The 11,424-nt window shown below is 34.0% G+C and overlaps 1 non-coding gene across 1 annotated transcript; it reads left to right on the forward strand.

Moving 5' to 3' along the window:
• The first annotated feature begins 9,437 nt into the window (after positions 1-9,437).
• LOC144372803 (U6 spliceosomal RNA) lies at positions 9,438-9,544 on the forward strand. Its single transcript, XR_013432680.1, has one exon. It is a non-coding gene; the product is annotated as a U6 spliceosomal RNA (small nuclear RNA).
• The last annotated feature ends 1,880 nt before the right edge of the window (positions 9,545-11,424 follow it).

Consider the following 11,424-nt stretch of genomic DNA (forward strand, 5'->3'; position numbering starts at 1 on the left):
CATTTCATTATATGTACATACCACAATTTGTCTATCATCTATTGATAGACATTTGGATTTTTTTCCAGTTTGGGGCTTTTACAAATATAAAATTCCTCCTATTGCTATATAACTTATCTTTTCTTTGGAAAAGAATGGTTGGATATGACTGGTATATGTTTACCTTTTTAAGAAGGTGATTCTACCACTTTATATCCCCACCAGCTGTGTACCCATCCAGTTCCTCCATCTCCAACCACTCAGCACAATTGTCTTTAATATTAGATATTTAATAAGTGTGTAGTGGTAACTCTTATGCTTCAAAATTGCATTTCCCTGATAATTATGTCAAGCATTTTTAATGTCTTTATTTACTATCTGTTTATCTTCTTTGATGAAGTGTTATTTTACAGGACTATATTTTTTCTAATGAGTTCTAAGAGTTCTTCATATATTCTTGATGCAAGTCTTGATAAATGCTTTACAGTAATTTCCTCCCAGCTTGTGTTTTGTCTATTTCATTCACTTCAAAGTGTATTTTGAATTACAGAGGTTTTAGTTTGATGAATCCCACATTGTCAAATCCTTTTTAATGCTTTTGTTGTCAAATTTAAGAAATCTTTGCCAAACCTAAGTTCAACAAAAATTTTTCTCTTATTTTTTTCCTAGAGGTTTTGTAGTTTTGAGTTTAATATTTAAGTCTGTGAGTTAATTCAGGTGTCTAATGCAAGGCATGGATCAATATTTTGCATATAAATATGCATTAATTTCAGTACCATTTGCTGAAAAAACTTTCCATTCTCTACTTGTCTTTCCATCTTTGTCAATGACTGTTGCCATATATATTGTGTATCTATCTCTGAATTCTTGGCTCTGTTCCAATGTTTTGTCTGCAATCCTGATTACTGTAGCTTTAGAATATTTTTTTCTTTTTTTCCTCTTCGTATGGTACTAGGGATTGAACACAGGACCTTGCATATGCTAGGCAAGTGCTCTACCACTGAGCTACATCCCCAGCCCTAGATTAAGTCTTGAAGCCACGTATTCTAGGTCTGTTGCAATCAGCTTGTCATTTTCTACAAAACTCTGCAGGAATTTTGATTGGAATAATGTTGACTCTGGTGATTAAACTGGGATGAATGGACACCTTAGTCTTCTGACTCATAAATTAGGTATATCTCTCCATTTAGGTTCTCTTTAATTTCTATCAGCAATATTTTATAGTTTTTAATATATACATTTTAGTTTTTGCCACGTTTATGTTTAAATACTTCATATTTTTATTCTATTGTACATGGAAATCTTTAAAATTTCAATTTCTAATTATTCATTGTTAATATATAGAAAATATAATTGCTTTTAGATGTAAATTTTATCTGTCAACCTTACAATAGCTTTTTTCTAGATCATACCAGATTATATCTATATATATTCATGTTATCTGAAAATAAAGAGAATTTTATTTCTTCCTTTCCAATCTGAGTGCATTTTATTTCTTTTTCTTGCCTTAGTATACTAGCTATTTCCTTACTGCACCCCAGTACAATGCTAAATAGATGTAATGAGAGTGGACATCTCTGTTTGGTTTCTGATCTTGGGGAAAAGTATTCAATTATCAACCATTAAGTATGAGGTTAGCTGCATTTTTTCAGAGGATATTTTAAGCTCCCTTCTATTCCTAGTTTGTTGTTTGTTTTTCTACATCAATAATAAATGCTGAGGGGCTGGGGTTGATACTCAGTGGTAGAGCACTTGCCTAGCATGTGTGAGGCAATGGGTTCGATTCTCAGCACTGCATATAAATAAGTGAATAAAATAAAAGTCAATCAACATCTAAAAAATTTTTTTAAATAATAATCAGGGCATATTTTTTTTTTTACATGTCGATGGGATTTATTGTCACCTACTTGTACATGCACACAAAATAACAATATAATTTGGCCAATATTACTCCCCAACATTTCCCCCCTCTGCTATATTTTTTAAATGCTTGTTTTGTATCTCTTGAGCTAAACACAAAGATTGTGCTTTTAGGTACATCAATGTGGTAAATTTCATTGATTTTCAAATGTTAAATAAATTTTGGATTCTTGACATAAATCCCCATCATCAGTCTAATTTTTGTCTATGATGTATTTTCCTTTTACATATTGTTGTATTTGACTTAAATTTTTGTTTAGAATTTCTGTACAGATTCATTGGAGATCTCTTGAGAGGTATGTGTTTTTCTTTTCTTGTTATATCTTTGTCTTGGTTTGGTGTAGTGATAACACTGGCTTCATAGGAGAAATATTTCCTTGCTTTAATATTCTACAAGTGTTTAATATTACTAATACTATTAGGAATTAGTATCATTTCTTCCTTACAGGAATTGGATCACCAATAAAGCTATCTGGGTCTTATATTTTTTTCTTTGTAGAAAGGTTTTTACCTATACCTTCAATTTCTTTAATAGTCAACAAGGTTTATGAAGTTGTCTGTTTTTCTTGAGTGAACTTTTGCAATTTGTGGCTTAAATAGAATTTCTTCATTTCATCTAAATTGTCAAGTTAATTAACATAAACTGTTCATAATATCCCCATTATCAGTCTAGTATCTGTGAAATCTGTAGTTATATCCCTTCTCTGATTGCGGATATTGGTAATCTGTGTCTCCTCTTTTATTTCCCTCACTAGATGTTGATCAATTTTATTCATCTTAAAGAACTAGCTTTGGGTTTCATTGATTTTCTCTTATTTTCCTTTTTTAAAATTTTACTGACTTATAGTCTTTATTATATCTTTTTTTCTTGCTTACTTGGAGATTAACTTATTTTTCCTTTTCTAGTTTCTCATAGTAGGAACTAAAGTCAATGACTGGAGACTTCTTTTTTAATAAATCTATCTTGGGCCTGGTAGTGCTATAAATTTTCCAATAACGCTTTAGTGACATTGCACAAATGGATATGTTGTTTTCAGTTTTATTGAACTCAAAATATGAATTTCTTCTTTGATTTATTTGACTCAAAAATTATTTAGCAGTGGGGGCTAAGGTTGTAGCTCAGTGGTAAAGTGCTTGCCTCACATGTGTGAGGCACTGGGTTCGATCCCCAGCACCACATAAAAATAAATGTACTGTGTTGTTCATTTATATATATATATATATATATATATATATATATATATATATATATATATATATATATATATATATATATATATTTAGCAGTCTGGCACTAAAGTTTTCAAATATTTGAGAAATTTCCAGATTTTTCCATTATTGATTTCTCATTTTATTGTGTTCAGAGAACAAGCTTTGCCTGACTTTGAATACTTTTATATTTACTGATAATTTTTTTAAGATCCAGAATACAGTTTATCTTGGTAAATGTTCCATGTGCACTAAGCTCCTTGGGAGTTTTCTATAAACGTCAATTAATTTCAAATGGATGGATTGATTATGTCATTCACACTTTCTACAATCTTACTTTTATTTTTCATTTTCTGCCAATTGCTGAGGAGAAGATATTGAAATCTCTAAATGTAATCTATAGGATTCATCATTTTCCTCATAATTCTATCAATTTTTATACTTCATGTATTTTGAAGGTCTAATATTAAAAGTACAAGCATTTAAGTTTATTATATAATCTTGACTGATTCCTTTATCATTAGGAAATAACTTTCTTGAGTCCCGATGATATATTTTGCCCCACAACCTCTTTTGGTTTAATGTAGCTACTCCAGATTTCCTTTCACTAGTGTTTAACATGAGATACCTTTTTCAATCATTCTAATTTTGACTTCTTTGTGTCTATTTACAGTGTTACTCCCTTAGACATCTATTTGGGTCTTGCTTCTTTAGGCAATATGACAATCTCTGTTTTTAACTGATGTATTTAGATACTTTCCACTTAATAGGATTACTGCTGTGCATAGGTGTAAGCTTAATATAATCTTCTATTTGTTCCTTCTGTTCTTTGTTCTTTTTCTTTTCTTTCTGTCTTCTTTTGCAGAAATACCACTATCGGTATTTTTAGTGATTCCTCTATTGGCTTATTAAGCTATAACTCTGTTTTCTAATCTTAGTGCTTCAGGGTTTAGAATGTACATCTTTAATTTGTCACAATATACCTTCAGATGATACTGTATTACTTCACATATTCAATAAGAACGTTACAATAATTACTACCCTTCTGAGATTTATACTGTTGTCATGTATTTTACTTTACATGTTTTCTAAATCCCATACTACACTGATGTTTGTCTTTAAACAGTCAATGACTTTTTAAAATGTTCAAATAAGAAAAATTATTTTAAATATTTATGCACACAGTCACCATTTTCAGTGTTCTTTACTCCTTTATTCCATTATTTCCATCTGCTGTCTTGGTGCAAGTGTAGGGTGAATTCTTTCAGCTTGTATGTCAGTACAAGTCTTCATTTTAGAAAGATATTTCACTGGGCATGATATTATCGGCCAACATTATTACTCTTCAAATATATTAAAGGTATCACTCCACTATATTCTCTTATGCCTAATTTCTGACAAGAAATCTGATGTCATCCTTAGTTCTTCTCTACATAAATGTTTTCTCTAACTGCTAAGATTGCTCTTTATCACTGGTTTTGAGCAATTTATTTATGATATAATATACCTTGATATAGCTTTATTCATGCTTTTTGTACTCTAGTTCCTTTTAATATCTTGGATCTGCAGATGTACAGTTTTCACAAATTTTTGAAAATTTTTGGCCATCATTTCTTAAAATATTTTTCTGAATACCTCTCAATGCTCAACTTGAAACTGTCCCACAGCTCACTGATGCTCTGGTTCACTTTTCTTTAACAGAAGAAATTTTTCCTGTGTTTCATTTGGGGTACTTCTCCTGTTATGTCCTCAAGTTCACTAACAATTTCATCACAATGCTTATTCTGACATTAATCCCATCCATGTGTTTATCATATATTTTCAACTCTAGAAGTCTGATTTTCTTAAAATATATCTTCTATATCTCTTTTTACCTTTTTAACACACGAAATATAGTAGTAATAACTTTTTAAAAAAATGCCATTACCTCATTCTAACATCTCCGGCAGTTCTCGGTTGGCTTTGATTGGATGATTCTTCTCCTCATCATTGTGGATTGTATTTTTCTTGCTTCTTTGCATGCCTGGTAAGCTTTGATTCGATGCCATACGTTACGAATTACTATTCTTAATATTTTGTATACAATTAAATTACTGGAAACAATTTGATTCTCTTGGGTCTGAATATTTGCTAGGTATGACATAAATTGTAATAGTCAGTCCGAGGTAACGCCCTTCTGATTATTCTACCCAACTTCCTTAGATAGTTTTTTCCAGGTGCTATTCTGGTCCCTGTGTTAGGACCTGTTCCTTCTAATCACTTAAGATTGTTTCTCTGACTTGCTAAGCAGTTTCATCACACTTATGTGCAGATCAATACCCTGCTGAACACTCAGAGAGCCTTTCACAGATTTCCAGAATTGTCTCTCAATGTAGCAACCTTCTTTTGGTACTCCACCCTGTGAATTCTAGTCACTTCAGTTTTCCTGGAATCTCAGCACCATCTCTCAATTCATGGTATCCTCTGGTTCTGCCTGACTTCCCCTTCTTTGTCATGGCTTGGGAATCTCTTAACATAGTAAAAGCTGGGACAACTAAAGAGCTCACAGCATTTGTTCCTTATGTTTCCAGAATCATTCTTTGTTGCTTGATCTTCAATGTTGCTGGATCTTCAAATTTTATCTGTTTGTGGGTTTTTTTTCATATTTATTTTAGTTGTTTCAGTTGGGAAGGTGAAGCCAGTACCTATATAAAGCTATCATAGCTAGATGTAAAAATCATTTGCTTTTCTTTTTCTTTTTATGGTGCTGGGGATTGAACACATGGCCTCATGTATGGTAGGCAAGTGCTCTACCACTGAGCTACATATCCCTTTTCTCATTTGCTTATTTTTTTAATAGCAGAATACATAATGAAATAAATTTTAAAAGTTAACTATAAAAGAGAGTAACATCAGGGTAGACAGAACTGGGACAAAAGCTAGAATTCTTTCAAAATCAGGCAGGAGAATCACAAGTTCAAAGCTAGCCTCAGCAACTTAGCAAGTCCCTACGCAATTTAGTGAGAACTATCTCTAAATAAAAAATAAAGAGGCTAGGTATGTGGCTCAGTGGATAGGAGCCCTGGGTTCAATCACCAGTACTAGAAAACAGAAACAACTTATTTTTACAAATTAACTTTGGCTCTTCTAATTATTTAAATAATTGTAAAATAAACAAAAAAATCTTTATAAAGTAATACCTAAATATTGAAAGCAAAAATGAAACAACCTGTGACATCAAGTTGGTGACAAACCACAGAAATGAATTAGTTCAAACATACCTTAGTGGGATATAGCTTAAAGACAAGAGAATTTCATTTCAGGAATACATTCCTGAAAGTATTTTAAATAACATAAATATAGTCTTGTGTTGCTTAATGATGGGAATAAATTCTGAGAAACACATCTTAGGCAATTTCAGCATGTAAACATCATTGAGCATACTTATACAAACCTAGAAAATATAGCCATTTCCACACGAAGGTATTCATATATGGTATATCATCGCTTTGGGGATAAAAACCTATAAGATATTATTATACTGAATTCTGTAGACAATTGTAACGTTGTAAATGTTTATATATCTAAACATATCAAAACACAAAAAAGATATTAAAAATACTAGGTGACAAGAATTTTTTAGCTCCATTATTATGCACTAATGACCAAAATGTCATTAAGTGGCACAAGACTGTAAACAATTATACTGATGTCATTGAAAACTGGAACTCCAACATGAGAGAAAGAAAACACAAATCTAAGATAGATGAAGTGAAGTAAAATCTCTCCTGAATTTTCATGGGAATTATCTAAATGACATGATGAAAAATCCCCACATATTTCTGAGCTTTGTTCACTAAAAAGGCCTACAAATGACAGTCAATTTGAGCAATAAGAAATCCTAGTACTTGGAATGTAGCCTCTAAATATCATTTCCTATTGAAAAGAACCAAAGTTCTTTTAGAGAAATAGTTCCTTCAAGGTCTGGACAGGGAATGTTTAAGATGAACCTGGAATATCTCATAGTTCAAAAGCAAGGGAAATAGGTAACAATGACCACTAGGTGGTGGCAAAGAGTCCCAGGAGCCAAGATAAAGAGGCTTCTACAAGGCAAAAGGGGGAGAAATTGAGCATCAGGTAAGAACAATTACTATTCCTAACTGGATTAAACACACCAAATATTTTTAAATGCATGACATCATATTGACTCTTAAATAAAAGTTAAAAAGATTTCAAAAGCCCCTTTGGGTATCATTTGATAATGCTAGAATACCACCTTACTATTCTGAAAAGTAATGAAGAAAAGGAATCAAATGTTTATCTCCTGCCTTAACTATACAAACCAAATATCTGTGTAAAGAATAATCAATCATAGCCAGGCGCCGTGGCACACACTTGTAATCCCAGTAGTTCGGGAGGCTGAGGAGGGAAGATAGCAAGTTCAAAGTCAGCCTCAGCAAAAGCGAATTGCTAAGCAACTCAGTGAGACCCTGTATATAAATAAAATACAAAATAAGGCTGGGGATATGGCTCACTAGCCAAGTGCCCCTGAGTTTAATCCCCAGTACAAAAAAAAAAAAAAAAAAGAAAGAAAGAAAGAATAATCAATCATAAATTTTTATTTGTATAGGCATCCCAGCCTTTAAATGAAGAAAGAAAAATCCCAGCAACTCAGACCATTGCTATTTTGCAACCTGTAATATATTAGCAAATCTCACCAAGGTCACTGTTGACTAGTAGTCAACATCAAAGGAGAGGACATGCAGATGTCAATGCAATATTTTATTAAGTTTTCATAAGAAACAGAATTGAACCTAAACCTGACTACCAATTTCCAAGAAATATAAAGCAACAGAGAAAGGCTGAGGTTGTTAGCTCAGCACTTGCCTAGAATGCATGGAGCCCGAGGTCCCCAACACCACCAAACAAACAAACAAACAAAAGGCAATAGAGAAAACAGGTTAAATTGTTGTACCAGGGGGATGTCATTTATTCACCAAAACTACAATATATCCTAGAAGTCCCACAAACATATTTTTTTCAATTATCGCAAAAAGTTACAACAAAAGGATAAATCAATAGAGAGTAACTTATATGAGATTTGTTCTCCCACTGAAAGCAACCAGAAAGTTGGAATATATATATATTTTGGTATCAGGGATTAAACTCAGAAGCACTTGATCACTGAGCCACATCCCCAGTTTCATCCCCATTTTGTATTTTATTTAGAGACAGGGTCTCACTGAGTTACTTAGCACCTCACTTTTGGCTTTGAACTCATGATCCTCCTGTCTCAGCCTCCCGAGCCACTAGGATTAAGGCATGTGCCACCATGCCCAGTCAAAATATATTTTTAAAGAGCTATTTTTCAGATAGAAAGCCACAAGGGACATGCAACTGTCACCCCTAAGAGCAGGAGAACAAATAGATGAGCATTTCACCTGGAGGCACCCTCTAGACCTCAGTTTGGGAAGGGGAACCCAAATAGGGCATAACAGTCTCACTGAGGAGAGAGAGACCAGAGTTCCAGGAGATTAAGCAGCCAAAAATATGTAGAGAAAACTACCAGAAAGATGGGAGCCACAAAGAAAGAGAGTTCCAGAAATCTGCATGGAGGTGGTCTTCAGTTTGGGGCTACATTCTAAGCAGTACCTGCGAGGGCCAAGAACAACTATAAGCTAACCAATCCCACAGTTGGCACTGAGCTGGGAGAAGTCTGGATTCCAGCTAGCCAGAGAGAGTTGATATACAAAAACAGTATGGTCAACAAGCTCATGAAGAAGTATTTGATCCAGGCATCATGGCACATGTCTGTAATCCCAGCAACTCAGAAGGTTGAGGCAGGAGGATCCCAAGTTTGAGGCTGGCAACTTATCAAGGGCCTAAGCAAGTTAGTGAGACCCTATCTCAAAAGAAAAAAAAAAGTTCACTCAATATCATTAATTATCAGGAAATAAACTCACAAAGACATACCCACTAGAATGGCCCAAGTGCTAGTGAAGATGAAGTCAAGTGGAAGTCTCCTAAATTGCTGGTGGAAGTATAAAATGATTGTGGTCATTTTTTAGCATGGCTTGACAGTATCACATAAGATAAAAACATACATTAAACGTAGGAGGCAATTGCACTCCTAGATATGAGTCCATTTATAGTGGCATATATATGAAATAGTACTGTAGGAAAAATGAATCTATAGTTTAAAAAAAAAGTTATCAGTGGTTGCCTGGAACAGGTGGTGAAGGAACTCACTGGGAAGGATCCCAAGGAAATCCCTTTTCTAGTGAAAAAACTGTTCTATATCTTGATTATGGTAGTTTTTACATGGGTATCTACATTTGTTAAAACTCAGTGTGCTTGCTTTGGCAGCACATATACTAAAATTGGAACAATACAGAAAAAATTAGCATGGTCCCTGAGCAAGGATGACACCCACATTTGTGAAGCATTCCATAGTTTTGTGGAACCAACCCTTCAACAGATGAATGGATAAAGAAACTGTGGTACATATATAAAATGGAATATTACTTATAGCCTTAAAAGAGAAAAAAATTATGGCATCTGCGGGTGAATGGGAATATCAGGTTAAGGGAAGTAAGCCAATCCCAAAAACCAAAAGCTGTATGTTCTCTCTGAAAGTGGATGCTGACCCATAATGGGGGTAAGGTGGGTGGTAAGAGGCATGGAAAGAATGGAGGAACTTTGACTGGGCAAAGGGGAGGTAGGACAGGTGAGGGGGCATAGGGATAGGAAAGATGGTGGAATGAGATGAACCTTATTACCCGAGGTACATGTAGGAATACAAATGTGTTGTGTACAACTAGGAAAAGTTTTGTTCCATTTATATACAATGAATCGAAATGCATTCTGCTATCATGTATAACCAATTAGAACAAATTAAAAAAAAACTCACTGATATTGGCTATCAAGGAATTACTGTTAAGTTGGGTGATGGCCCGTGGGTTCATTATACTACTCTCTGTGCTTTTCTTTAAAGCTTTTCTAATTAAATTTATTTTTTAACTAGTACATAGAAACAAACATTATAATTATTGAAGTAGGTAACATGACATTTTGATGCATGATTACACTATGTAACGTTTAAATCAGTTAAATATATCTACCTCCTCAAACATCATTTCTCTATGGTAAAACTTTCACAACCTTTTCTTCTAGTATTCTAAAATGTACAGTATGTTATGGTTACCTATAGTCCCCTACTATTCTCTCTGCTCTTATTTGAAAGTTTCCATGATAAAAATACTAAAAATAATTTTTAAATTAAGATATAACTTCAAATATTTAAAGGATTTCTATGTAGAAAAGAATTCAGTTTTATAGAGGAAATCATGTGGAGGAAAATTTGGAGTCAATACAAGGATGAACTAGACAACAGAAGAACATATAGCCTTGTAAGAGAGTGACTCATGCTAGGAAATACTGGTGTACAGGCCTCATAACTACTCGTCAGGGCCACAGTAAAGAAAATAACAGCAATGAGTGAGAAACTAGACTAACAGCCTTCCAAGGTTTCTTCTAACACTAAGATTCTACTAAGATTCCATTGATCAATGAACCTGATTGGTGCACATCTCCCAAACATCAGAGCCTATTACTCTCCAGTCCTCTCAGATATCATACTACTTGTTTAAGATTTTACATTGATTTGTTCATAATTTTTGCATATATTTGTTAAGTCCTTTTCTTAAGGCTTTCAAAAATCACAATCATGCCTTACACCTGTTAGACTCTTTTAGTCCTCACACAATGTCCTGTACATACTGGGCCATCAAAATGCCTTTTTGAAATCTCCTTTCAAATCAGTCTTTTAACATTGTGCCTCTTCTTTGCCACTCACGTCTATGTCTTACCTATCACCGTACAATCACTGACACACCTGCACCACATTTGTGTCCCCCGACCTAGACCTAGAGGAGGGCTCTGTGCATACCTAAAAATATGAATAAAGAAATCCTTTCCATATCGTGAGGCTGTTAACTTTCCAAGTGATGCTGATTCATTCTGATAATCAAATTATGACTGTGGAAGACTGCTTTAATCACTGGAAATATCATTATTCTAACTGCCTGGCTTGTACATACCCCTTACCCAGGTGGCTGCCACCATCATGAACAAACATGGAGCCAACTGAAAAATGATTTGTTTCTCCCCACCACATCTTTTCCACCCTGGTGGTCTTTCCTCCCCAGGTATTCATTGATTTATACCACCTTCTGACTGCCTACATGAGAATTAGGGGGTGCATAGGGGTAAAACCCTTCAAAATGCCAGACACCTCACCAGACATTTTACCTTGTCAAATCATTTAATTCTTATGAT

This window comes from Ictidomys tridecemlineatus, unplaced genomic scaffold (genome assembly GCF_052094955.1).
Source record: "Ictidomys tridecemlineatus isolate mIctTri1 unplaced genomic scaffold, mIctTri1.hap1 Scaffold_163, whole genome shotgun sequence".
NCBI classification, from domain to species: Eukaryota; Metazoa; Chordata; class Mammalia; order Rodentia; family Sciuridae; genus Ictidomys; species Ictidomys tridecemlineatus.